Source organism: Hypanus sabinus, chromosome 1 (genome assembly GCF_030144855.1).
Source record: "Hypanus sabinus isolate sHypSab1 chromosome 1, sHypSab1.hap1, whole genome shotgun sequence".
NCBI classification, from domain to species: Eukaryota; Metazoa; Chordata; class Chondrichthyes; order Myliobatiformes; family Dasyatidae; genus Hypanus; species Hypanus sabinus.
This window is the reverse complement of record NC_082706.1, coordinates 207,629,225-207,657,219: the sequence shown is the minus strand read 5'-3', so window position 1 is coordinate 207,657,219 and position 27,995 is coordinate 207,629,225. Positions and strand designations below refer to the sequence as shown.

General features: G+C 44.3%; 1 long non-coding RNA gene across 2 annotated transcripts in view; it reads right to left on the bottom strand.

Moving 5' to 3' along the window:
* LOC132402117 (uncharacterized) overlaps window positions 1–27,995 on the bottom strand; it is a 67,814-nt gene that overhangs the window by 6,036 nt on the left and 33,783 nt on the right. Inside the window, exons 3-5 of one of the 2 annotated variants that reach the window (XR_009514808.1) lie at window positions 13,061–13,222; window positions 12,238–12,339; window positions 5,707–5,912 (exon numbers count right to left, since the gene is read on the bottom strand). This is a non-coding gene — a long non-coding RNA (uncharacterized LOC132402117). The remainder of the gene's footprint in view (window positions 1–5,706; window positions 5,913–12,237; window positions 12,340–13,060; window positions 13,223–27,995) is intronic. The other variant, XR_009514807.1, reaches the window with a different exon arrangement.

Genomic DNA, 27,995 nt, shown 5'->3' with positions numbered 1-27,995 from the left:
AAGGATGTTGTTGGGACTTGAGAAACTGAGTTACAGAGAAAGTTTGAGAGTTAGGTCTTTAATCCCTGGAATGTAGAAGAATGAGGGGAGATTTGATAGAGCTGTACAAAATTATGAAGGGTATAGATAGGGTAAATGCAAATAAGTTTTTTTAACTGAGGTTGGGTGTGACTAGAGGTCTTGAGTTAAGGGTGAAAAGGGAAGTGTTTAGCAGGAGGATGAGGAGGAACTTCACTCTGGGTGGTGCTGGTGTGGAATGAGCTGCCAGCTGGCACAAGTGCTGGATGTGATTTTGATTTTAATGTTTAAGAGAAGTTTGAATAGTTATGTGGATGGGATAGTATGGAGGGCTATGGTCCGGGTGCAGATCGATGGGAGAAGGCAGCTTAAATGGTTCAGCATGGATTGGATGAGCAGAATGGCCTGTTTCTCTGCTGTACTTCTCTATAACAATGAGATACAGAAACAGCCCCTTCGGCCCAACTGGGCCATGCTGACTAATAAATTAACTACTTGAGCCAGCCCCATTTGGCTGCGTTTGAACAGCCTCCCTGTCCCCCTCCATTCCCACCCTTGTTATGTCTAAGTAACCATCTAAGTCTCTTTTAAATATTTTAAATCGTACCTGTCTTAGCCACTTCCTCTGGCAGCTCATTCTGCGGCCTCACCTTCCACTGCCTGGAAAATGTGCCCCTCAGGACCCCTTTACATTCTCCCCTCTCATCTTAAACCTATGTCCTATCCAGATTTAGACTCCCTGATCCCGGAGAAAAGTACTGTGACCTTTTATTGTTTAGTCCTGCCCAAGCAAGGACCTGGACTCAATGCAACTTGCCAATCACCACTTCAGGTCAACAATGAATAAATCTTCAAAACTCTGATATGATGCTCCTGCCATTCAAGTTCAAATTCAAGTTTATTGTCACTCAACTGTACATACAGGTACGACCAAAGGAAACAACGTTCCTCTGGACAAGGGAGCACAGTACACTAGATACAACCTACACAAAACACATAAAGCAAAATTACCACAAATAACACTTCCACAAATTCTCAAGCACAGAACCTTTGTGAGAAACCAATTTTGGGAAGCCCTTGGAAGACTTTTAATCACATTCTCATATCTGTGATTTAAAGTAAATATTGGAGGGGTTCAAACATGGAATTCTTGAAAAGTATAACAGTGGCAACAGCAGAGTAAGAGAAGGGGAGAGGGGAGGGTGAGGATTGAATGGTAGCTGAGTCTTCTCCTAGGACATTGTCACGGTGGGGAGACTTGTAAGTTCCTGAGATCCTGAAACCGATGCCTCCCGGAATTTAGCTCCTGGTGAGGTCAAGGGGGAGGTTCCAGACAAGGGGCCATTCTAACCAAGACCTCAATGGTGGAGCTGGAGGAAGCTGACGACATCACAATGGCAGTGAAGATGGAGGAAGGCCACAGCTATGAAGTGTTCTCAGTCATCTTGCACGCCATGCCACTAGACCCTGACCCCGATCTGTCAGGGACCCTGCGGTGGCTGCCCATGCATCAGATGTCCCACGTTAAACAAAGCCCTGCACAGGCATTCTCCATTAAGGGAATCCACACTCCCAACCCGGTTATGTGAATCCCAGATCAGCCTCTACAACAACCCTTTGGAGAATATCCCACCCAAGTGATCACAGTACTCAGTAGCTGAGTACATTGGGGAGGGCGGGTTTGATTTTAAAGAGAAAATGTTTAATTCAACCGAAGTGGAAACTAGGAAAGGAAGCTGAGTAGTCAAAATGGCAGTGGGAATAAATTCATGATGCAAAGTATGATGGAACAATCCAGATGAGGGGAGAAAGTTAAGAAAGTAGAGTAAACCGAGTAGGTAGAGTTGCAAAAAAAGCTTTTGGCACATTGGCCTTCATAAATCGAAGTACTGAGTAGAGGGAATGAGATGGTTTGATGAAGCTGTATAAAATGTCGGTGAGGCCTAATGAATGCAGTTCTGTACACTTTTTGATAGGAAAGCTGGAAAACTTCCAATAAGATGGAAAGTGCACATAGAAAATTTATAAGGATGTTGCTGGGACTTGAGGCCCTGAGTGATAGGGGAAGGTTGGATAGGTTAGGACTTCATTCCCTACAGTGCAGGAGAATGAGGGGAGATTTGATAGAAGTATACAAGATTATAGGGGAAATGCAAGCAGGCATGTTCCAGTGAGTTTGGATGAGACTAGAACTAATGGGTTAAGGGTTTCAGGGGAACATGAAGAGGAACTTCTTTGCTCAGAGCGTGAAACAAGCTGCCAGTGGAAATGGTAGATGTAAGTTCAATTGCACTATTTTTAAGGAAGCTGGATCGGTACATGGATGGGAGGGGTATGGAGGGCTATGGTCGGGTGCAGGTCGATGAGACTAGGCAAAATAAGAGTTCAGCATGGACTAGATGGGTGGAAGGGCCTATTTAGAGATATAGTACCATAACAGTCCCTTCAGGCCAAACAAGTCCTTGCAGCTCAGTTGCACTTGTTACCTGTTAACCTACTACCAGAACGTCTTTGGAACGTAGGAGGAAACCACGGCACCAGGAGGAAACCCATCGGTCATGTGGAGAACGTAGAATCTTCCTACAGAACCCATCTTTCTGGCGCTGTAATAGTAATACTCTAACCACTAACTCTAGCACGCTGCCCAGAGCCTGCATGGATCGCAGTGTTTCAGGTTCAGCTCCTGCCCAGAGGTAGCTCATGTGCCCCTTATTGTCATCAGCTCATCTCACGTGAGACAAAGTTGTAAAATTATGTTTCAACACAACTAATGTAACTGTACAACAAACAATTGGGGCAAAAAAGTATCATCAGTAATTGAATTGGTTAGCACTTTCTTTCCTCAAACAGGAGAGTGAGGGGAGATCTGATAAAATAAGGTGTATAGATGGGGTAAATGCACGCAGACTGTTACCCCTCTGGCTGGGTGAGACGAGATCTCGATGCCATATGTTTAAAGTGAATCTGAGGGTAAACATCTTCACTCAGAGGGTGGTGCGAATGGGGAACGAGATGCCAGCAGAAGTGTGGATACAGGTTTGTTAACAACGTTTATATTTTTATTTTTTAATTTAGCAAATCAGCCCAGGATAAGCCCTTCTGACCCTTAGAGACAGACAGACATACTTAATTGATCCCGAGGGGAAATTAGGTGTCACTCTGCCCCACCAACCCCTGACAACCCTGACGTAACCAAAGCCTAATCACAATGACCAATTCACCTACCGAGTAAACCTCTGGGACATTGTGGGAGGAAACTGGGGAAAACCCATGTTTTCTGCTGATCAGCCAGTGCTCCCCTGTAATCCCATGAGCTCTTAACTTGCTAAGCTGCCTCGTGTGGCACCTTGTCAAAGGCCTTCTAAAAATCTAAATACACCACATCTACTGCATCTTTTTTGTTTACCCTGATTCCTCAAAAAATTGCAGTAGGATAGTCAGGCAGGATTTTCCTTTCAGGAAACCACGCTGGCTTTGGCCTATCTTATCATGTGCCTCCAGGTGCTCCGTAATCTCATCCCTGACAATCGATTCCAACAACTTCCCAACCACTGATGTCAGACTAACAGGTCTATGGTTTCATTTCTGCTGCCTCCCACCCTTCTTAAATAGCGGAGTAACATTGACAATTTTCCAGTCATCCAGTACAAAGCCAGGATCTATCTACTCTTGAAAGATCATTGTTGATGCCTCTGCAATCTCTCCAGCTACTTCCTTCAGAACCTGAGGTTGAATTCCATCAGGTCCAGGAGATTTATCCACCCTCAGACCATTAGCTTCCTGAGCACCTTCTCAGTCATAATTTTCGATGCACAAACTTCACTTCCCTGACACTCTTGAATGTCTGGTATACTGCAGACATCTTCCACTGTGATACAAAGTACACATTCAGTTCCTCTGCCATCTCTGCGTCTCTCATTACAACAACTCCTGTGTCATTTTCTATTGGTCCTATATCTACCCTCAACTCTCTTTTACCCTTTATATACTTAAAACTAGCTTTTAGTATCTTCTTTGATATTAGTCGCCAGCTTCTTTTCATAATTCATCTTTTCCCTCCTAATGACCTTCTTAGTTTCCTTCTGCAAGTTTTTAAAAGCTTCCCATTCCTCTATCTTTCCATTAGCTTTGGCTTCCTTGTATGCCCTCTCTTTTGCTTTTACTTTGGCTCTGACTTCACTTGTCAGTCATGGTAGTGTCCTTCCCTTTGAAAATGTCTTCTTATTTAGAATATATCTGTCTTGCACTTCCCTCATTTTTCACAGAAACTCCAAATGTTGCTGCTCTGCTGTCCTTCCTGCAAATGTCCCTTTCCAGTCTCCTTCGGCCAGTTCCCTTCTCATGCCATTGGAATTTCCTTTATTCCACTGAAATACCAAAACATTGGATTTTATTTTTTCCCTCTCAAATTTCAATGTGAACTTGATCATATTGCAATCACTGTTCCTTAAGTGTTCCTTAACCTTAAGCTGTCTTATCACTTCTGGAACATTGTACAATACCCAATCCAGCACAGCCAATCTCCTAGTGGGCTCAACAACAAGCTGTTCTAAAAGCCATCTTGTAGACATTCTACAAATTCTCTCTTGAGGTCCAGTACTGACCCAGTTTTCCCAATCCACTTTCATGATAAAATCCCCAACGATTATCAGGACATTGCCCTTCTGACACGCCTTCTCTATCTCCTGTTGTAATTTGTAATCCACATCCCGGTTGCTGTTTAGAGGCCTGTATACAACTGCCATTAGTGTCCTTTTACCCTTGCCATTTCTTAACTCAACCCATAGAGACTTGACACCTTCTGATCCTATGTCATCCCTTTCTAATGATTTAATGTTATTTCTTATACAGAGGACCACACCTCCCCCTCTGTATGCTAACTATCTTGCCAATACACCGTATATCCTTGGACGTGCAGCTCCCATTGGCAGCCATCCTTTAGCCAAGTTTCATATCGCGAGAAGGCAGGTGTATGGGGATTGAGTAGGATCCGGGATCAGCCATGATGACATGGTGAAGCAGACTTGATGGGCTGAATGGCCTACTTCTGCTCCCATGTCTTGTGGTCTTTTGGTCTACTGCACTCTGCTGTTCTATGTTTTAATATCTCATTCAAGATTCAAATTTATTTCTCAAATGTACATCAAAACATGCAGTGAAATGTATCGTTTGCATTCACAGCCAACACTCCCACAAGTGTCACCACGGATTCCAGCGCCAACAGAGCGTTCCTACGATGCTCGGCAGAACTACACAGAACACAACAAGCAACAGTGCAAGTCCTGTTCCTCCCTCCCACCAAAGTCCTTTATCTAATTAAAGACACAACTGCTGGACAAAAGGCATTTCAAATCTGATTTTTGTGGGGCTTGTTGAAATTTAAAGACCAGGGCCTCCCTCTAGTCTCTGCCACCATAACATCTTTCAAACTGACACCAGAAACAAACTGAGATCAAAATTCCAAGTAAGTTCAATGTCAAATGCATGTATCAACCCTGCGATTCTGTTTTATTGCAGGCATACGCAGTAAATCCAGCAGCCACAGTAGAATTGATGGAAGACCACACCCAACAGCGTGGACAAACAGCCAATGTGCAACATTTGGGTGTCAGGCCACTTCCTCTGGGAAGGAGGGTTACTGCTGATGAGGACACACACTGCATAAACAGTTCACAGAGGGACTCATACCTGTCTTTTCCTATTCACCATGAATGCATGAGTTCATTAGCTAACAGCTTAATTTCTCTGAGCTCCTCTGTCAAATCCTCATCTTTCTTCTCAATGCATATTGGAATGTTGTTCGCTTTGCTTTTATTGTCCTCCCTGCAGAAGGAATTCTAATCTGGAGGCCACCATCGATGAATGCTTTCTTTTCTGTGTCTTCTGCACAGCTGCTGCACAAGAAACAGAGACATTCTACATTTTTTTAAAACAAAATAACTTTATTCACAATAAACATTCTTTTTACGAGAATAAACAGTCCAATACCTCTCCATTCTTTACAGACTATTTTCTAAATGGGGAGAAAATCCAAAAATCTGAGATGCAGAGGGACTTGGGAGTCTTTGTGCAGAACATCCTAGAGGTTAACTTGCAGGTAGAGTCAGTGGTGAGGAAGGCAAATGCCACGTTAGCATTCATTTCAAGGAGTCTAGAATACAAGAGCAGGGATGTGATGTTGAGGCTTTACAAGGTACTGGTGAGGCCTCATCTTGAGTATTGTGAACCGTTTTAGGCCCCTCATCTGAGAAGAGATGTGCTGTCATTGGAGAGGGTCCAGAGGACGTTCACACAGATGGTACTGGGAATGAAAGGGTTATCATATGAAAATGTTTGATGGCTCTGGGTCTGTACTTGCTGGAATTTAGAAGGTGGGGGGGGGGATCTCATTGAAACCTTTTAAATGTTGAAAGGTCTAGACAGAATAGATGTGGAAAGGGCGTTTCCCATGGTGGGGGAGTCTAGGACAAGAGGGGACAGCCTCAAGATAGATGGGCATCCATTTAAAACAGAGATGCAGAGAAACTTCTTAGCCCAGAGGGTGGTGAATTTGTGGATTTAGTGCAGCTGTGGAGGCTGGGTCACTGGGTGTATTTAAGGCAGAGGTTGATAGGTTCTTGATTGGACCTGGCCTCAAAGGATACAGGAAGAAGACCGTGGAGTGGGGCTGAGGAGGGGAAAATGGATCAGCCATGATTGAAGGGCGGAGCAGACTTGATGGGCCAAACAGCCGAATTCTGGTCCTACAGTCGAATGGTCTCGCATGGTAAATGCTATCCGTGTGATTCTTACACAGCCGCCACTCGTGGCACCCTGGGGTTTTCTATTAAATATTACAGTAAATGAGGGGCTTCCTCTCCCCATCTGGCCCACCCTCTCCCATAGGCGAAGAATCCTACATCATGGTCCTTCCCCGACAAGCCCTTGCGGTGGCTGTACCAAGCTTCAGTGCGTCCCTCAGCACGTATCAGTCACACTGTATCAAATAGATCAGTTTTCATTTTGAAATGAAACACTGCATAAATGTGGGGCAGCATAGCAGTGCAGTGGTTAGCACAATGCTTTATAATACAGGTGACACAGGTTCAATTCCCGCCACTGCTTGTAAGGAATTTGTATGTTTTCCCCGTGACCCTGTGAGTTTCCTCTGGGTACTCCAGTTTCTTACTACAGTCCAAAGATGTACCAGTTGGTGGGATAATTGGTCATTGCAAATTGTCCCATGACAAGGCTAGGGTTAAATTGGTGGGCTACTGGGCAGTGCAGATTGAAGAGCTGGTAGGTCCTGTTCTACTCTGCATCTCAATAATATAAAAAAGTAAAACTATGATTCTATCACTATTCCATGGTTGCCTTCCTCTTGCAAAATGACAAGTCTGAAAAATCCCAATTTAAAAGTCAATACAGGGAGGTCTTGAAATAATCCTGTGCAATATTAGCATCTCAATTTTAAACATGCCTACCAGAAATATTTCTCCTCATTAGTTCAGCAATGTGCTCTAAATGAGATAATGACAATGTTTATGCAGTGCAGATGGAAAGATTTCAACAAACACGATAAGTATTTGTACACATTGAAATGATTAATGACTCTGCCTCCAAGAGTGACATTTCAGATGAGTAGATCAAGTACTTTAAAGGGGGAGCTCACTGGCTTAATTTCACGACCTCAGTGCATTAACCACTGATTGATTCATTTTTGTTTTTCATCATAGATTCAAAGAATCATAGAAAAGTACGGCACAGAAACAGGCCCTTTGGCCCATCTAGTCAGTACCAAACCATTTAATCTGCCTACTCCCATTGATCTGCCCCGGATCATTCCCTCTATACCATCCCATCCATGTAACTAGCCAAACGTCTCTTGAGGTTGAAATCAACCCTGCATCCATCACTTGCACTGGCAGCTCGTTCCACGCTCCCAGCACCCTCTGACTGAAGGAGATCCCCCTCAGGTTCTCTTAAACGTTTCACCTTTCACCCTTAACCCAAACCCTTAACACTTAATTCTCAGAGCAGAAGTGAGGACTCTACCTCATCTTCCAATTAGAGACAACCTTTCTGGCAGCAAAGAGGTCAATCTATAACTGACTTTTTCAGTACTTATTTATTATCACTATTGTTGTATTTTTATTTTTCCTCGGCTGAAGCTGGTAAAACCAGAGGTACAGGCGTAGCCGAGCACACTCATTTCTCAATCGCTAGGAGCTTTCTGACTATTCTGGTGGTGTTCAGTGTTGTGCCTTTCTGATAAATATCGCGTGTAGGCCTAAATGCTATTGTGTAGTGCCTTTCGGATGATGCCAGTTACTATTGGGACAATGTATACCCTGTTCATGTTCCATAGTCTTTCAATTTCCTCTTTTAATTCAACGTATTTCTGGTGTTTTTCATTTACTGATTTCTGTATGTCGCATGTTATGTATGATGAGAAAACCAGATGGAGATGGGGTCCAGAGTTGACCCCCCCTGTGAACTATGCTGCTAATGAGAGAGAGAGATGAAGAACAGAGGGAGACGCATCTGATACAAATAAGAGAGAGAGAGAGAGGCACATGATTTAGTATTATGGCTTCTTCACTGAATATTTACCTTTTGCTACAAGGACACTTCTTTGCTTGTTAACATTCCTGCTGAGACAGCAGGGAGTAGCCAGTTTGATGGACATGGAGTTGATGGATGGCTGATAACCCGTCAGGGGAGATAAAAGACGGGCTTGCTGAGACATTGGCAGACATGCCACGAGACACTGCAAGAGTGTTGTGCACCCACAGGAAGGTGAGGGCTTGGAGGACCGAATCAGGAGATCGGTCACAAAGCTCACAGTGTGACAGCAGGGCCAGTGGGGGCTTGTGTGTGTGTCCGCTCATGCCGGAGTGATGAGTCCACCATGGAAGAACAGTCTAGCTGAGAATGGAGGGGTCATATCCAAATGACCACATCAGTATGACGGAACAAGAAGACAACGGAAGGTTTGTCTGCTGCAGCTGCTCATACCTTGCTCACCCTCTCTCTCTCTCTCTCTCTCTCTCCAACGTCACAACAGCAACTACCTCGACTTAAACTGAACTGAACTCTGCATTATCTTAAGACTATTCATTTACCCCTAGACTACGATAGAGCTTGGTTTTGATTCTTATTCCTACACTTCTGTATTTATCATTGCTAACCTGTTTTATATGTATACTTCCATTTTTGATACTGTATTATTTAGTTTACTAATAAACACCTTTAGTTACAGTACCACCAGACTTCAACGTATCAGTCCATTTCTGCTGGTTTAGTAACCCAGTCACGGGGTACGTGACACGCATGTGTTTGGGATGTTTTTATCTATTATGCAAATTGTTCTTGCTTGTTTATCCTGTAATATTATATCCGGATGGTTATTATGGACTGTCCTATCTGTTATAATGGATGGGTTGTAATATAATTTACAGCACTCTGACTCTAAAACCGGATCAGGCTTATATTTATATGAAGTTATGGTGTCTTTTATGAGTTTGTATTCTAAAGCAAGATTTTGATGAATGTTGTTTACCCCTTAATTGTGCCTGTGTAAGTAATCAGATTGAGTTAAACTGCTACAGGATCCTGTAATGGGTGGAATTGTTTCCGGTTTCTCTTGGCATTTTCTGCATTTATCATTTGAATTTGTTGGTCTTTTAATATGTATTTTTGGTCATTTTTGTGTTAACCACCTGGTCCTGTACTGCCACAAGGAACTCCTCTGTTTCTGGGAAAAGGTCTCCAATTCTGAGCCAGGCGTTCGACTCTTCCTTGTCCACATCTAGTCTGCTCAGATCCTGGGGATGTCTTCCATGGGGGTCATGCTCTTTCACTGGTTAACTCTTTCTTCAATAGTGATAATGTCTTCATTTTTCTGCACTATACTCTCATTTAAGTTTAGTGGTGAGCACTTCTTATCAGAATTGCACATGCTGAATCCTGTTTTCATTGATAAAATATATTATTCTGTTTTTTGTGTTTGCACAGATTCTGTATATTGGTTGTTTGTCAGTCTTTGTGTGTGGATTTTCATTGATTCTATTTCAATTCTTTGTTCTACTGTGAATGCCTGCAAGAAAATTAATCTCAGGGTTGGAAATGGTTACACTTATACTTTGATATTAAATTTACTTTGAACCTAGAATCTATTATAAAAAATTAACTTGGAGGCATGCGAAAAAAGTACAAAAAAACCAAATACCCTGAACCTTCCTCTTGCAAGAAAAGATTTATATGTTTTCCTTGTTGCCTAGAGATACTAAATATACATAGGAATTGGCCAAATGATTATAACAGCTGAATCTGAGGAGGGCACTCCACAGATTTGTGCAGTTCGTGAGGTCAAAGTCTTCAGTGAAGTCACTTGGGCCATTTATTGTTATTGGTACTTGTTATAAGTGTTTATTACCCAATAATACTGATCAGCTATGGAATGCTTGCTTTTATTAGTCAAGGCATTGAGTTAGTAGTCAGGAAGTGATGTTGCAATTTTATAACAACTTAATAGTTTTTCACATCTGGAGTATTGTTTTTCACATCTGGAGTATTGGACACAGTTCTGGTTGCCCCACTATAGGAAGGATGTTGAGGCTTTGGGGAGGGTGCAGAAGAGGTTTACCAGGATGCTGTCTGGATTAGAGGGCATCTTTTACATGCACGTGCAGTTCAACTCTTTGAGTGATAATGCAGAGAGTTTGAAGTTATAACTCATCTCCTTCTACCTTGAGCCACAAACTTATCAATCACCCCTGCTATGGACCACTTCTACAAAGAAGGGATCTGTATGCTCCACAACCACTGGACTAAGTGTGTAAATGTAGGAGGGGACTATGTTGAAAAATAAATGTGCTAGGTTTCCTAAAATTGACTCCTTCTGCCTTAGGCCACGAACTTATCAATCACCCCTCGTATGTGCAAAACTATCAAGTTACCCCAACCCTCCATGAACAAAGAGTAGAAAAGATAATACCTGGGAAAGGAGTCAACATTTGGCCAGATATGTCTCTTGTTTCCAATCCAATCTCCATGTGTCCATGGGTACTCCACAGCTGTGCTGGTTGGCCTCTGGAGAGCTGTTGCTACTTTGAATTCAAAACTCCTTAGTTGAAAAATTTCTTATCAGCAGATGTTGTGCCTCCATCCTTTTGGTTCAAGGTCACCTAACCTACCCTTCACACATTCTTAATGGCTCAACTGCAGGGTGACTAGCACCATTTATCTGTGGTCTTTGCCCTCATGCCTTTTGAACTCCAATTGCTTCAAATCAGTTAAACCAGGTGGCCCAGACACTGAGCCTCCTCCTGTAAGCCTGCCTCCTTACAAAATAAATAGTTACTTGTCTGGGAATGTTTTCAGGTTTAGCAGGTCATTCGTAGAAACCTCCTTGTGTTCATATTCCAGTGCTCTGGTTTGCTCATCTCAGAGCAAGAAATCAGTTCAGGCAGTTCACAAAATGGCCACTGCCATTTCTGTTCACCCATCGTCATTCTTTCTGGCCAACAGTGCTGCTCCCTCCATTTCTCTTGAAGACAGTACAGTATTATCAAGCCTTAAAATGGGAATATATAAGAATGCCTCCCTCTACTCCAGACAGCAATTTTTTAAATCCTGCTTGTTATTTCCTAAAGGTATTCCAACAGATCTGTTGGGCGAGATTTCCCCTGAAGGAAACCATGCTAACTTTAGCCGATTTTCTCACGTCTCCAAGTACACTGAGATGTCATCCTTAATAAAGGACACCCACACCTTCCCGGCCACTGAAGTCAGAATAATTAGTTCATTTCTTCTGCCTCCCTTACTTCTTAAAGAGTGGGGTGACATTTGCAATTTTCGAATCCTCAAAAGCCATTCTAGAAACAAGTGATTCTTGAAAGATCATTACAAATGTCTCCACTCTTTCAGAACATTGAGGTGTAGTCCATCTGGTCTAGTGACTTAACTACCTTCAGACTTTTCAACTTCCCAGGCACCTTCTTCTTAGTAACAGCAACTATGTTCATTTCTGCCCTCCACAGTCTCAAATCTCTGGCATACTGCTACTGTCTTCCATAGAGAAGACTGATGTAAAATGCTGCCATTTCCTTGTCCCCCATTACTACTTATCCTGTCTCATTTTTCTGTGGTCTGATATCCACTCTCACCTCTCTTTCACTCTTTATATATAGTTGAAAACATTTTTGGCATCATCTTTTATATTATTGGATAGCTTACCTTCATATTTCATCTTTTCTCTCCTTATGGCTTTTTAGTTGCCTTCTGTTGGTGTAACAAGAGTCCTTGACATGGATGATGTGGACCCAAATTCTGGGGTATCTGAAGCAAGGTTTGAGACACAGTATCAAATTGGATCTGAACACAAAACAAATGCTAGACATTATCACCCAAATGCTTGTGACTGAGCATCAAACTGAACCTCAGGTGTTCCTTAAATACTTGATTCTTGGCGCTCGAAATATGATTACCAATTAGCGGGACTGTTCCAAACCCTTAAAGGGGCCAGGTCTGCTACTGGTACTCCAGGGAGTTTGAGCGTCTAAATCCCAGAAGCTGGCTTGGTTGGGGGGGGGCACATTGTAACAGGGCCCCCTCTCCTATGGCCAATTCCTGATGGCCCTGGCTGCTGGGAGAGACGGTGATGATAATCGAGGATGAGAGCTGGATCCAAGATGTCTCTTTCAGGCACCCAGCACCTCTCTTCAGTTCCAAATCCTTCCCAGTCCACGAGGCGTTGCTAAACCCCTTGAACAGTATGTGGGTCTGAAAGTTCTTTCACTGTGAAGACCTCTTACCCCTCAATAAACCTGGTTGGCAATGGGGCTGATGGTGGGGGGGGGGGGGGTAGGGGTGTGTGTTAAGAAGCTGGTGGAGACAGGTTTTAATTGAAAAATGTGGAAGCTGGGATTGATCTTTTTGTTCTAGGGGAGCTTCAAGGTGTAAGCCACTGGGTTTAATTTCTTCAGGATTTCAAAGTGAACTTGGGCACCAGCTTTCTTGTTTCTACTTGGAGAGGCAAATCATGAAGGTATACCCAGACCTGTTGTCCCGGCTGTAAAGCAGGTCCTGGACTTCTCTATCGGTTCACCTTCATCTCCGCTTTCTGGGTAGAGCCCAGGAAAATCTCTCTTGCTCTAATCCATTTTGCTTGCAGTGCTGGAGGAAATCTTCGGCTGCAGAGACCCAACTTCGGCCTCTTGTTCTGGAAAGAGAGGCGGAGGATAATGAAACTGGCACACAAATGGTGACATCTCTTGCGCAGAATGCTGTGAGATTTTGTGGGTGACCTCCGCCCACATCAAATGGTCTCACCACTCGTCCAGTCGTTCTGAATTCAGTCACCTTTTAAATCCTGGTTAGTCTGCTCCGCCTGGCCGTTGGACTGTGGGTGAAAGGCAGTGAAAAGGCTTGCTGTTGCCCCTATCAGAACACCTTCAGAAATGTGACGTTAGATATGGACCACGATCCGAGACAATGTCCAATGGGAATCCGTAGATCCTGAAGACCTCGTCCAGGACAATATCGGCTGTCTCCACCACAGATGATAGCTTTCCCAAGGTAATGAACTTGCTGCCTTTCCAAACTGATTGACAATGACCATGTTGACCAAATCCCCCATAGATAGCAGGAGATCCCTGCAGATGAGTGCTCAAGGTAATCCGGAAAGGGAAGAGAATGAAGGACACAGGGTTCCTTGTTCTAGGCGTGCACCTCACATACTGCTGAATCTCTTTTATCATTCTGGGCCACCCTACCTCCTCATGATAAACTCGAGGGTCCTGGCTATCCCTGGTGTTATTCTCGATGAATATCCCCACCTGGGACCCGACAGGACTTGGGATGAACAGCTTACTTGGATGACCATTCCTAGGAATCTCCCCTTGCGCATGGGGCTTGTGAACAACAGTGTCAGTTCCCCAAAGAACTGGCACTACCAGCCTGGCCTGGGGCAAAATGGTGGTATGCTGCTCCTCTCACTCCGGAAGATCAAACTGACAGGACAGGGCATCAGGCTTCTGGTTTTTCCAACCCCAGTCGGTAGGTCAGGATGAATTCAAAGCGATAAAGAACAAAGACCACCAGGCCTGCCTGGAATTCAGCCTCTTGGCCTCCTGAGTATAAGCCAAATTCTTGTGGTCAGTCGAAATGGTAAAGTGTTGTTGGCCATTCTGGCTGGAGACGCCATTCTTCCAAGCCTAACTTAACTGCAAGAAGCTCCTGTTTTCCGATATCATAGTTCCTCTCTGCCGGGGATAGCCAACTGGAGAAGAATGCACAGAGATAAGGAGGATTTTTTTTTAGCCAGAGAGTAGTGAATCTGTGGAATGCTTTCCCACAGACTTCAATGGAGGCCAAATCCGTGGGTATATTTAAAGAGAAAATTGATACTTTCCTGAATGGTCAGAGCATCAAAAGCTAAGGCAAGAGTATGAGGTTGAGTGGGATCTGGGATCAGCCATGATGGAATGGTGGAGCCGTTTTGATGGGCTGAATGGCCTAATTCTGCTGCTGTATCTTCTGGTTTTATGGTCTAAATCCAATGATCACTACTGTAGAGGTCCTGCTTTTCAGCTTTCTACAAAGAATAGTCCTGAAGATGGGTCTCAGCCGAAAAAGATTGACTATTTATTGATTTCCATAGATGTTGCCTGACCTGCTGAGTTCCTCCAGTATTTTGTGTTTGTAACTCCCCATGTCCTCTCTTCTGCACCTCCTCCCTTTAACTTCCTGTTGCCTTCGGTAGTAATTTGTACAACAACTTCTGGATGCCCCCCTACCCCTTTATACCCCGTCCAAGCCATCCTCGCAAGGCAAAATACCATCAAGGTTTCCTTTCACGTCCACAGGATCTCCTGTCTGCTCCTTTAATCTTAGAATCCGCCATCACTATTGCAGTCCTCTCCTCCCCCTTCCCTTCTGAGCCACAGAACCAGTGACCTGCTCGCCGTGGCTTCTCCCTGTTCAGCCATTCCTCCCCAAAGGTATCTAAAGCAGTACAGCATACTTATTATTGAGGAGAAGGGCAATATTAATTGGGCTGGTTTCCAACCCTCCACTGTAAATCATCTGACCAAATCTTCCAAAGATGTTTTCTTATTAAGTTATTATTTGAGGGTCAACACCTTGCCTTGTGTGTCCCCGAGATCCTGAGAGCAATGCTGTCTTGAGCTTAGCACCTGGTAGGGTCACCCGTGGTGGTAAGGTTCCAGACAAAGGGCAATCCAACCAAGACTTAAATGGTGGAACTGGTAGAAGATGATGACACATCACAACATACAACCCTCATACAATCTCTTCTCCCTCCTGCCGTCTGGGAAAAGGCTCCGAAGCATTCGGGCACTTACGACCAGACTATATAACAGTTTCTTTCTCCAAGCTATCAGACTCCTCAATACCCGAAGCCTGGACTGACACCTTCCTGTTTATTATTTATTGTAATGGCTGCACTGTTTTTGTGCACTTTATGCAGTCCAGTGTAGGTCTGTAGTCTAGTATAGCTTTCTCTGTGTTTTTTAAATTATGTAGTTCAGTCTAGTTTTTGTACTGTGTCATGTAATCCATGGTCCTGAAAAACGTAGTCTCATTTTTACTATGCATTGGACCAGCAGTTATGGTCGAAATGACAATAAAAGTTGACTTGACTTGACTTGACTTGAACAGCAATGAAGACAGAGAAAACTTGTAGCAGTGAAGGGTCCCCAGTCACCTTACATTCCATCCCAGTAGACTCTGACCCCAAACTGTCACCCACTGCGTGATGGCTCCCATACATCAGACGCCCCATGTTTAACAAAGTAACACATAGGCATTAAGGGACTAACCCTCTAGGAGAACATCATACTCAACTTGAGTGATCATACTAGTACTAGAATTATTTGTTTAGCCTTTTTTAAGCTGCTAAATGTAATCATTTCCTTTGGGTGATAAGCACGGGACACGGCACCAACTGCTGACCAGAGAAAATAAACCTTGCCCTGTTCAAAACTTTGGCAATGAAATGGCTGACATGCTCTGCTGTTTTGCTGGCTGGGCAGATTGAATACTAGAATGCTGCTGCCAAGCATAAATCTTGTTTTTCAAACTCCTTGAGCACTGTGAGATCTGCAGCCCGGCAAGCAGGGAGGATGTTTCCAATAGTGGGTGAGTCTAGGACCAGAGGGCTCAGCCTCGGTCAAGAGGGGCATCCATTTAAAATGGAGATTAGGAGGAAATTCTCTAGCCAGAGGTTGGTGAATCTGTGGAACTTATTACCACAGGTGTCTGTGGAGGCCAAGTCATTGCATATATTTAAAGCAGAGCATGATAGGTTTTTGATTAGTCAGGGCAGAAGGCAGGAGAAAATGGGCTTGAAAGGGATAATAAATCAGCCATGATAGAATGGCAGAACAGGCTCGATGAACCGAATGGCCTAATTCTGATCCTATGTCTTATCGTCTTAAGATCTAAATTTTTGAGCTTGGCTCCAGCAAATGTGAGACAGAGTGCTGGATGACAGGCGAATAACTCCTATTTCCCACAGCTGGTGAACATGTTAGCAGAAGCTGTCAGCGATCCCAGTCTCCAGTACGGCTCAAGATGACATAATTTGGCTCTGGACTGCACTGCGGTTGTGAACTCTTCACACATTGAGCTCATCAGGAGAAGGCCAGTGTGAAGGAGGCACCAGACTAATGACAAGGAGCTCGAGAGCAAAAAAAAGCAATATGTTTTCATGCACTTGCTCAATGCTGTTCTTATATTCTGTGCTGTGGCAATAGGCCATAAAAAATCAAAGTGAAATTAAATTTATTATCAAAGTACCTATATATGTCACTATCTGCTACCTTGAGATCTATTTTCCTGCAGGCATTCACGTGAAAATAAAGGAATATAGTAGTATTTATGAAAAACTATACATAAATAAAGACTGCCCCTTAAAACTGACAGGACTGACAATGATTTTGAATGGGCAATGACACAAAATGCTGGAGGAACTCAGCAGGTCAGGCAGCATTGATGGAGAGGAATAGATAGTCAATAGGTTTCAATAGGTGCAATTAATATCTGAAAACGCATACAATATACATCCTGATTTTTTTCTTTGCAGACATCCATGAAAAGAATGAATGACAGTTAAACGTTAGAACCCCAAACCCCCCCCAACTCCCCCCTCCCCCGCACAACCAGCAGGAAGCCAATGACAACCCCCCCCCCAGCACTCCAGCGTGCAGCAAAGCATCATTAAGGACACAGACTTGCAGTACCCCAAAAACTACACGTTCACCTGATAATCTGACATATCACAAGCTCTCTCTCTCATCCTAATAGGGGAAAAAGAGGTGTCCCTGTCTCATAGCAAGAGGGGAGAAGTGACAAACAACTCGCTGGTTTACGATGTTAGAAGTCTGTTGCGTCACTTTATCCGAGCTCTGCGCCCGGAGAGTTGGCACCAAAAAGGCGCAGCAACCCCCCGGCAGCTCCTGATGGTCTGTGTTCTCCCGCGATGCTTCAGTCAGGGGCACCTGACTGGAATCAGCACGTCCCCAGACCCATGTAATCCTGGAACCCTGAAGGCACGTCCTCGGGATATAAGAAAAGCGACCGGTCGCGAGCCCTGAGAGCAAGTCCCATTCCCACGAAGGACCAAAGTCAGAATGCAACTGCAGGTCAGTCTGCAAAAGAACCCCCTGCACCCTGAAAATGGAAAAAAAAGAGATATCAAAGATATATCTAAAGCTGTTTCCGAAGAGGAATGCAAAGGAGATGCCATTTTGTGCCACCTTAACAATCAACATTTCAGGCCGAGACCCTTCATCAGGACTACAAAGGAAGAGAGAAGAAGCCAGAATAAAAGGTTGGAGGGAACGGGGAGTGCAAGCTGGCAGGTGAGGGTGAAGGTAGGTAGGTAGGTAGGTGGGGGAGGAGGATGAGGTGAGAAGCGGGGAGGTGATAGGTGAGGAAGGTAAACGGCTAAAGAAGAAGGAATCTGATAGGAGAGGAGAATGGACCATGGGAGAAAAGGAAGGTGGAGGGGCACCAGGGGGAGGTGATGGGCAGGTGAGGAGAAGAGAAGGGGTGAGATCAGAACCAATGGGGAATGGAAAGAGAGAGAGAGAGAGGGGGGGGGGAGGGGGAGAAAGTACTAGAATTTAATTAAATCAATGCTCATGCCATCAGGTTGGAGGCTACCCAAATGGAATATGAGGTGTCGCTGCTGCAACCTGAGAGTGGCCTCATCGTGGCAGTAGAGGAGGCCCTGGACCGACATGATGAATGGGAATGGAAAGTTGAATTGAAATGGGTGGTCACGGGGAAACCCCGCCATTTGTGGTGGACCAGGCAGATGGACTGAAGGAGCAGTCCCTCATTCTGTGTCGGAGCTCACTGATGTAGAGGAGGCTGAACCGGGAACTCTAAATAAGAACATAAGAGATAGGAGCAGGAGTAGGCCAATCGGTCCCTCAAGCCTGCTCCGCCATTCATCAAGATCATGGCTGATCCAATCTTAACTCTAGTTATCACCGAATCCCACAAGGCAACAGTGCCAACCAACAGTGCACCATGCCGCCCATTTTATTTTATTATTCCTCCCGCCCAAACCCATGTGATCACCCGGGGGAAAAAAAAACGATTTGCCAATTGAGGAGAAAAAATCTGGAAAATTCCTCTCCGACCCATCCAGGCTATCGAAAACTGGCCCAAGAGATCACATGGCTGATCTAAACCTAGCCTCATGTCCACTTACCTGCTTGCTCACCGTATCCCCTAATACCATTTTTATCCAGGAAAATGTCTATCTCCATTTTGAATTTATTGAGTGTAGTAGCTTCCACAGCTCTCTGGGGCAGTAAATTCCACAGCCCCACTACCCTCTGAGTGAAGAAATTTCTCCTCATCTCAGTCCTGGAACGGCATTCCCTTATTTTAAGATTATGTCCCTTAGTCCTAGTTTCACCCATCATTGGGAACATTCTCCCCGCATCCACCCGATCAAGCCCCTTCACAATCGCCTCTCATTCTTCGGAACTCCAATGAGTAGAGTCCCAATCTACTCAACCTCTCATCATACATCAACCCACCCATCCCTGGAATTAACCTAGTGAACCTTCTCTGCACTGCTTCGAGAGCCAGTATGTCCTTTCTTAAATATGGACACCAGAACAGCACGCAGTACTCCAAGTGTGGTCTCATCAATACCCGGTACAACTGCAGTAAGACCTTCCTGTTCTTATACTCCATCCCCCTAGCAATAAAAGCCAGCATTCCATTGGCCTTCTTGACCACCTGCTGCACTTGCATACTAACTTTTTGTGTTTCCTGCACCAGGACCCCCAGATCCCTTTGCACAGAAGCACTTTACAGTTTCTCCCCATTTAGATAATAACTTGCTCTATTATTTTTCCTGCCAAAGTGCAAGACCTCACACTTGTCAGTATTATATTTCATCTGTCAAATGTCTGTCCAATCACTCAGCCTATCTATGTCCCCCTGCAGGGTTTCAATGTCCTCCGCACTCATTACACTCCCTCCCATCTTTGTGCCATCAGCAAACTTTGATACGTTGCACTTCGTCCCTTTCTCCAAATCATTAATATAGATTGTAAAGAGTTGGGGTCCCAACACTGACCCCTGCGGAACACCACTAGTCACCAACTGCCAGTCTGAGAATAAACCATTTATCCCAACTCTCTGTTTTCTGTTAGGAAGCCAATCCTCCACCCATGCCAGAATATTATCCCCAATCCCATGATTTTTTACTTTAAGTAATAATCTTTGGTGTGGCACCTTGTCAAATGCCTTTTGGAAGTCCAAATACACCACATCTGCTGGTTCCCCTTTATCTACCCTGTATGTTATGTCCTCAAAGAACTCCAACAAATTTGTCAAACATGACTTCCCTTTTGTAAAGCCATGCTGACTTTGTCCTATTAAGCTATGTTTATCCAAATGCCCTGTTACTGTTTCCTTAATTATTGATTCCAACATTTTGCCAACCACAGATGTTAGGCTAACTGGCCTATAATTCCCAGCCTTCTGTCTATTGCCCTTTTTAAATAAAGGAGTTACATTAGCATTTTTCCAATCTGCCGGGACCATTGCCGAGTCCAGCGAGTTTTGAAAAATTATCACTAATGCATCCACAATCCCGACCGCCACTTCCCTTAAGACCCTAGGATGCAAGCCATCCGGTCCAGGGGATTTCTCCACCTTCAGTCCCATTAATTTATCAAGTACCATTTTCTTGGTGATTTGAATCGTAGTTAGCTTACAGTAAATGACCCTGATACAGTATCAGTAAAATACAGTAAATGACCCTGAGAGCCATTCCTGCTGAAGAGTCTCGGTCCGAAAAGTCACTCTTTTCCATAGATGCTGCCTGATTTGCTGAGTCCCTTCAGCATTTTGTGTGTGTTGATCTGGATTTCCAGCATCTGCAGAATCTCCTGAGTCTTATCATCGTCATCATCATTATATGCCATGTTGAAAGACAAGTGCGATCATGCCCTTGCGCAAATTTTTCTACGGAAGTGGTTTGCCATTGCCTTCTTCTGGTCAGTGTTTTTACAAGACAGGTGACCCTGGCCATTATTAATACTCTTCAGAGATTGTCTGCCTGGCGTCAGTGGTCCCATAACCAGACTTGTGATATGCACCGGCTGCTCGTACGACCATCCACCACCTGCTCCCGTGACTCACGTGACCCTGACCAAGTGGGGGAAACTGTTTCTACAAATCCACTGACTCCCATAACTATCTCGACTATACCTCTTCCCACTCTGCCCAATGCAAAAATGCCATTCCCTATTCCCTGTTCCTCCGTCTCCGCCACATCTGCTCCCAGGATGAGGCTTTCCGTTCCAGGACTTCTCAAATGTCCTCTTTCTTTCAGGATCATGGTTTCCCTTCTGGTGTCATCAAAGATGCCCTCACCCGCATCTCCTCCACCTCCCGCACTTCAGTTCTTAACCCATCCTCCCATCACCACAACAGGGACAGGGTTCTTCTTGTCCTCACCTACCACCCCACCAGCCTCCGGATCCAACACATTATCCTCCGCAACTTCCGCCAGCTTCAACAGGACCCTACCACCAAGCACATCTTTCCCTCCCTACCCCTCTCAGCCTTTCGCAGGGATCGTTCCCTCTGCGACTATCTGGTCCACATGTCCCTCCCCACAGAACTCACACCCGGCACTTATCCCTGTAAGTGCAAATGATACACCTTTCCCCACACCTCCCCCCTTATCACCATTCCGGGCCCCAGACAGTCCTTCCAGGTGAGGCAACACTTCACCTGCGAGTCTACTGGAGTCGTCTATTGCATCTGGTGCGACCTCCTCTACATCGGCGAGACTCGATGCAGATTGGGGGACCGCTTTGTCGAGCACCTCCGCTCCGTCTGTCACAATAGACAGGACCTCCCAGTTGCCACCCACTTCAACTCTGCCTCTCATTCCCATCTAGATATGTCCATACATGGCCTCCTCTACTGCCATGATGAGGCCAAGCTCAGGTTGGAGGAGCAACACCTCATCTACCGTCGGGCCTCATCCAGCCTGGTGGTATGAACATTGAATTCTCCAATTTCCGGTAATTCCCCCCCTCCCCCTATCCCAGGTCCTTCTCTGCCTCTCTCCCCTTTCAACTTTCTGCTCCTTTACCTCTACAGTTCTTTCATGCTTATCCCCTCCCCCCTTTATCCTTACTCTGATTGGTTCTCCACCTGGCGCCTCCAGCCCTTCCCTCTCTCCTATCTCTATTACTGGGCTTCGGCCCTCTCATCCCCCCCCCCCCCATTCCAGATGAAGGGTCTCAGCCCGAAACGTTGGCTACTCTTTTCTCACAGATGCTGTCTGACCTGCTGAGTTCTTCCAGTGCTGTGTACGTATTCTTGGGTAAAGCCCTCCCCCCAAGTAAGTTCACCTAAAAGGAGAGCTGTCACAGGGAATCAGCGTCCATCATCAAGGAGTCCCATCACCCAGGCCACGCTCTCTTCCTGCTGCTGCAGTTGGGAAGGAGGTACTGGAGTCTAAGGTCCCACACCACCAGATTCATATTATCCCTCAGCCATGAGGCTGTGAACCGAGGGGTAACTTCACTCAGCTCAACACTGACCTGATTCCACAGCCTATGGACGAACATTCAATGAGCAACCACGAGGAAATCTGCAGATGCTGGATATTCAAACAACACACACAAAATGCTGGTGGAACACAGCAGGCCAGGCAGCATCTATAAGGAGAAGCACTGTCGATGTTTCGGGCCAAGACCCAAAATGTCGACAGAACATTCAATGACTCTAGAACACATATACTCAGCATTATTTATTTATTTATATTTATTTACACTGTTTTATCTTTATTTTACACATTGGTTATTTGTCAGTCCGTGTTTGGGAGTAGATTTTGATAGAATCTATTGTACTTAGACCATAATTAGAGTTAGCCACTTGGCCCATCAACTTTGCTCTGTCATTTCATCATGGCTGATCCAAATCCCTCTTGTCCCCAATCTCCTTCATTCTCCCCATATCCCTTCATGCCCTGACTAATTAAGAATCTATCAATGTCTGCCTTGGCCTCCACTATACCAACAGAGGGCTGTGCCCTCTGGTCCTAGACTCCCACACCATAGGAACCAATCTCTCCACATACACAATCCACTCTGCAAGGCCTTTCACCATTGTTTAGGCTTCAGTAAGATCCCAGCAACACACACAAAATGCTGGAGGAACTCAGCAGGTCAGGCAGCATCTGTGGAAGAAGGTAAACAGTAGATATTTTGGGCCAAGACTCTCATCAGGATCAATGAGATTCCCCCTCATTCTTCTGAATTCCAGTGAGTCCAGGCCCAGTGCCATCAATCGGTCCTCATATGGTAACCCTTTCATTCCCGGAATCTTTCTTGTGAACCTGCTCTAAACTCTCTCCAACGTCAGCACATTCTCTCTAAGATAAGGGGCCCAAACCTGTTCACAATACTCCCAGCGAGGCCTCACCAGTGCTTTATAAAGTTTCAACATTACATCTTTGTTTTTATATTCTAGACCTCTTGAAATGAATGCTAACATTGCATTTGCCTTCCTCACCACAGACTCAACCTGCAAATTAACCTTTAGTACTTCTAAAATATTCCATTGCCTTTTCTGTACATCAGACTCTTGAATGAACCTCTTGTAGAAGAAGATAGAATCTTGGCCTCACAATCTAGCTTGTTAAGGTAGTTCCAATCCATGTACCTGTTGAAGTATCTTTTAAATTATTCCTGTCAGTTTGGATTGGCAACAACATCTTCTCCACAATCTCCATCAGCACAGGTGCCCCACAAGACTGTGTGCTCAGCCCCCTGCTAAGAAACAGCATACAGGAGAGAGATTGAAAACCTGACTGAGTGGTGCCACAACAACAACCTCTCACTCAATGCAGCAAGACCAAGGAGCTGACTGTTGTCTTCAGGAAGGAGGTACAGGAGCCTCACCAGGTTACTATCCCTCCACCATCAGTCCCTTGAACTGGAGGGGATAACTTCACTCACCCCAACACTGAACTGTTCCCACACGCTATGGACTCACTTTTAAGGACTCCTCGTCTCATGTTCTCTATATCTATTGCTTATTTATTTATTATTATTTGTTTGTTTCTGTATTTGCAGTTTGTTACCTTTTGCACTTTGGTTGTTTTTCCTTCTAGTGTGGCATTTTTTATTGATTTTATTGAGTTCCTTCGTGAATAACAGGAAAATGAATCTTAGTGTAGAATGTGGTGACACATATGTACTTTGATTGGTTTTCCACCCTCCCCCCACCTTCTTTATAGGGCCCCTGCCCCCTCCTTCTTTAGTCCCGACGAAGGGTCTTGACCCGAAACGTTGACTGCTCCTTTCAACGGATGCTGTCCGACTTGCTGAGTTCATCCAGCTTCTTTGTACATCATGTACTTTGATAATAAGTGTACTTTGAATTTTTGAATTTACACTTCATCATTTTCCTGTACTGCTTTCTTTTGGTAGCCTTTACACTTTATTCTGCATTGCTATTGTCTTACCTGGTTCTACCTCAGTGCACTGTGTGACGATCTGATCTGAATGCACAGTACACGAGACAAGCTTTTCACTGTATCACAGTACAGGTGACAATAATAAGCCAATTCCAATGCCAAAATCTGCCACGTTCAAATATTCAAAAGTCAGCCGACTGACTAAAACATGAACTGCACTGCCAACGTTGAGACTAGCTCATGTAGTTCAAAAGGATGTGTGTATTCCCAGAGAATGCACACAAAATGCTGGAGGAACTCAGCTGGGCAGGCAGCATCGGTGGAAAAGAGCAAACATTTGACACTTGGAGCCAAGACCCTTCTTCAGGACGTCCTTGCACTTTGTCTAGTTAACGCAGAGCTGCCTGTTCCTGGTTTGTTTACATAGCAGCTGCCTCCTGATTTTAGAAGGAAGGAAATGAGTTGCTCTCAGCTCCCACTCCAGGTCACTGGCTGGTGTTTCCTGCTGGAAAAATTCTTTGCTGATATCATCTGAGAAAATGGTTGAGCACAGTTGTGATGTTCAGACAGAACACTAGTCACTATCTCTGAAGATGAACTGCTAAGGTCATCATCTGGCAGTAATACTCATTTCCTTCAGAAAGAAAGGTGAAGAAAATCAAACTTGATCATCTCCTAATTGTGACCCAACTATAGAACATAGAACAGTGCAAAAGACAAACAATTCTCCAAATCAGGGTAAAATATTATATTGCACCTAGTTTTAAATATTTCATAAGTCATAGAACATTACAGTACAGTACAGTACAGTACAGGCCCTTTAGCCCACAATGTTGTGCTGAACTTTTAACCTACTCTAAGACCAATCTAACCCTTCCCTCCTACCTAGCTTTCCATTTCATTATCATCTATGTGCCACAGTTTCTTAAATGCCTCTACCACCACTCCAGGCAGCGCGATCCACACTCTGTGTAAAAAGACACACCTTCCTCCAACATCTCTCCCATACTCTCCTCCAATTACCTTAAAATTATGCCCCCATGTACTGTGTTAGCCATTTCTGCCCTGGAAAAATGTCTCCAGCCCTCCACTCGATCGATGCTTCATCATCTTGTACACCTCGTTCAAGTCACCTCCCATCCTTCTTTGCTCCAAAGAGAAAACTCCTAGCTTGCTCAACTCATCTTCATAAGACGTGCTCTCTAATCCAGGTAGCATCCTGGCAAATCTCCTCTGCATCATTTTGAAAGCTTCCACATTGTTGCTATAGTGAGGAGGCCAGGAATGTACGCAATAGCTCACGTGTGGTCTAACCAGGGTTTTATAGAAGTGTACCTTGTGGCTTTTGAACTCAATCTCCTGACTAACGAAGGCCAACACAATGTATTGCTTCATATCAACCCTATCAACTTGATCGGCAGCTTTGAAGGATTTATGCATGTGGACCCCAAGATCCCCCTGTTCTTCCACATTGCTAAGAAGGCCGTCGTTAATCCGCCTTTAAATTTGAATTTCCAAAGTGAATCACCGCACACTTCTCTGGGATGAACTCTATCTGCCACTTCTCAGCCCAAGATTACTACACTGAGGAATTTCAGAAACCTTTTCAAGGAACTTGCAGTTGCTGATGCCTGTGTTGTTTTTATTGAACAGCATATCCACTGTTCCTGTGTTGTACAGAAGTGATACTTCTCCATGGATTGCCACCTTGTGGAGAGGCTTGTGAGTTCCTGAGATCCCAGAACTAAAGCCATTTGCTGCTCAACTCCTGTTAGAGTCAGCCTTGGTGGTAGAAGGTTCCAGACAAAGAGAGATTGAATCAAGACCTCGAGGGTGGAGCTGGTGGAAGATGAGAACACATCACAGCATCAGTGAAGGTGATGTCAATGGTCTCACTCGACTATGGCTGCCCTTTGCCTGGATGTTGTCTTTAACCCTTGCCTCACCACAACTTCCACACTCCCTTCTCTTTGTTCTGTAGAGGACAACATAGATCTGACAGAAATTCAATGATGCAGAGTCTTGAAAAGTCCGTGACAGTTCCATCAAGGACAGTTGGCTGCACATATCGGGACGTACGTGCAACACTCCTGGATGATAACGACACAAATGTCACCTCTCTCAGGCAACAGAAAATCTAGTGCTAGTTGAAGGGCTGGCCAGCGATGTAGTGGCATTTGCACTGGACATTGGGCCAGTGGTCATGGGTTCGAATCCGGCCAGTTCCTTGCATGCATTCCATCTGTGCTGGGTTGAGCATCAAGCAAGTAACTCGGCTTCATAAAACAGACAAACACTAAAGAAATGGCAAGGTTGCTGCCTGATGTGCCAATGAGGCACAGAAGGATATGTTACTATTGTTGCATTTTTATTTTTTCTCAGCTCAAGCTGGTAAAACCTGAGGTATGGGCATAGCCAAGCACACTCATTTCTCAATCGCTAGGAGCTTTCTGACTATTCTAGTGGTGTTTAGTATTGTGGCTTTCTGGAAATTTACATAGATTTCCATAGATTTGGTCATAGATTATTGTGTAGGCCTAATTGTTTAATGCTATTTTGTAGTGACTTTGGGAATGACACCAGTTGTAGATATTACTATTGGGATAATGTATATCCTGTTCATGTTCCATAGTCTTTCAATTTCCTCTTTTAAATTGGCATATTTCGGGTGTCTTTCACTTTTTGATTTCTGTAAGTTGTGTGTGTTTGGAATGGCTATGTCTATTAAGTAAGTTATTCTTGCTTGTTTATCCTGTATTATTATATCCAGATGGTGATTATGGATTGTCCTATCTGATTGGTTGTAATATAATTTGTGGTATTTTGACTCTAAAACTTGATCAGGCTTATATTTATGGAAAGGTGTGATTTCATTTGAGTTTGTATTTTAAAGCAAGATTTTGATGAATGATGTTTGCCACTTGATTGTGCCTCTGTAAGTAATCAGATTGAGTTAAACTGCTACAGGATTCTATAACGTGTTGGATTGTTTCTGGTTTTTCTTGGCATTTTCTACATTTATCATCTTGAATTTTTCGGTCTGCCGCATGGAACCCTACTGTCTCTGGGAAGAGGTCTCCAATCCTGAGCCAGGTGTGCGATGGTTCCTTGTCGACAGCTAGTCCGCTCAGATTGTGGGGACGTCTTCCGTGCCGAGTCATGCTCTTCCATTGGTTATCTTTTTCAATAGTGATAACTTCTTAATTTTTCTGTGTTGTGCTCTCCTTTAAGTTTAGTGGTGTGTACTTAACAGAATTGCAAACTCTTATTATTATGACTTTGCAGATTGGAAATATTTAGGCAGTAATTTTACTGACAGCCTGGCCTGTACCATGTAGTGCTAAGGCTGTCATTATCATTAGCTGATCTCACTGACAGTGTTGTGACCATGTTAATGCCTTTGCGAGCCAGTCTGGTGGGGTCCCAGAACAGGAACGTTATAATCTAGAAACACTCAGTCTCCACAATGCTTCGATAGCAGCTCCACACAGTGGGATTAGAATGAGAAGGTAAGCAGGTGGTACATCATTGTACTATGTGGGCCAGTTAACAACAATTCCTCCAAGGATTCGGTTTGAGCCATTTTAGAAGGCAGCCTGTACTTGATAGAGTTTAGAAGAATGAAGTGGGAATCTCATTGTAACCTATCAAATATTGAAAAGTCTGGATAGAGTGGATGTGGAGAGGATGTTTCCTACAGTGCAATCCGTATTCAAATCTGAGGACTGGTTGCAGATGAAGTTAATATTTGCTATATCTTTTAACTCAAAAATATGCCCTAACGAAGATCATAACAAGGTAGACTGTGAGGGCGAGAGACTGTCCACAGAAAGAGAATTTCTCTTGTCTATTTAGTTCGAGCTAGCTTTCAATATAAAGATCAAGAATGAGGTGAGGTTCTTTGTTCTCTCATTCCTCCCTGAACCAGAGTGGATCTCACCCAACACTGAACCAATTCCACAACCTATGGACTTACTTTCTAGGACTCTACAACTCGTGT